This window comes from Lactuca saligna, chromosome 6 (assembly GCF_052625555.1).
Source record: "Lactuca saligna cultivar CGN05327 chromosome 6, ASM5262555v1, whole genome shotgun sequence".
NCBI lineage: Eukaryota > Viridiplantae > Streptophyta > Magnoliopsida > Asterales > Asteraceae > Lactuca > Lactuca saligna.
Window position 1 is genome coordinate 148188504 of NC_136422.1, and position 1269 is coordinate 148189772.

A 1269-nucleotide genomic window follows, 5' to 3' on the forward strand; every position below is an offset into this window, starting at 1 on the left:
CAATTAACAATTACAGTATTCAGCTATCAATTAACAACTACCAATAAGTTTTGATAAACATATCCATAGACCAAAATCATTCTTAATCAACAAAAGAAGGAAAATTTTGCAAAAGATTCATTTAGTGGCCAAAAACTGAAATAAGTACTAAACTGGAGGACCAAAGATGTAATTTAGATTTAAAAAAGGGTAAATTACACCGTTGGTCCCTCGTGCACATGCCAGAATGCATGTGTAGTCCCTATTTCCAAAATTTAACTCGTGCAGTCCCTCGTTGTTATTTATCTTGCATGGTTAGTCCCTATTCACGTTAACTGTTAACTCTTTCCGTTTAAGCTACCCACGTGCCTTGCACGCAGGGGCATTTTCGTCTTTTTAGGGTTTGTGTCCATATTTAATGCCGTTACACCTTAAATCTTATAAAGAACACTGCAACCCTCTTTTCCTCTGTATCCTCTCGTTCGTCTCTTCCCCTCGTTCGTCTCTTCCCCTCGTTCGATCGATTTCTTCCAAATACATAACAATGATCGATATTAAATGCAATTGTGGAGCCACTGCAGTGATTCGCACATCTTATAGCAAAAGAAACCCTGGGAAACTCTATTATGCTTGTACAGTAAAGGTAAGGTTAATGATTTCAATTTCATTCTTCGTCTTCTCTAATTTTGCCCTAATTCTTCATCTACTTTAATTGGTTCAGGGACCATTATGCAAGTTCATAGGATGGGTGAATGATTATGATCAGGACTGTGATTGTATGGCGTTTAGGATGAAACTTGAAGAACAAAATCGCAAATTGAAGCTTTACCTAGTTATTAGCTGGGTTTTTTTTTGTTTCAGTCCTTATATATAAAGTGTAGGTTAAGTAATGAAGTTGTTAGTATTTTGGTATGTGTATATTGTAATGGAGACTCTTTGTAATGTTATTTGTATTAACAAAAAAATTTCAATTTTAGTTACAATATATTGTGTAATCATAATGTGGTGTTATCAGTTGGTGTTCAAATTTAATGAAAATGTGGTATTTGCAACATATGCAATATACCATTCAATACTAGCATCCAATATAACAATTAAAAGGGACAAAAACTCTAAAATATCCAAGATAACCATTGACCATTAACATAAAGGGACATCCAAAATAACAACATAGTCTTATGGCATACAAATAGTTATCCTACACAGCAACAAAGTATCAAAATACAACACATAACAACAAAGTAATATGGCAATAAATGCCTAACAAAAACATAGTTATCCTTCATGATC

At 33.7% G+C, this 1269-nt stretch overlaps 1 long non-coding RNA gene across 1 annotated transcript; it reads left to right on the top strand.

Moving 5' to 3' along the window:
• The first annotated feature begins 466 nt into the window (after nt 1–466).
• On the top strand, nt 467–962 carry LOC145003177 (uncharacterized). The gene is made up of 2 exons (XR_013661880.1): nt 467–622; nt 701–962. It is a non-coding gene; the product is annotated as an uncharacterized LOC145003177 (long non-coding RNA).
• The last annotated feature ends 307 nt before the right edge of the window (nt 963–1269 follow it).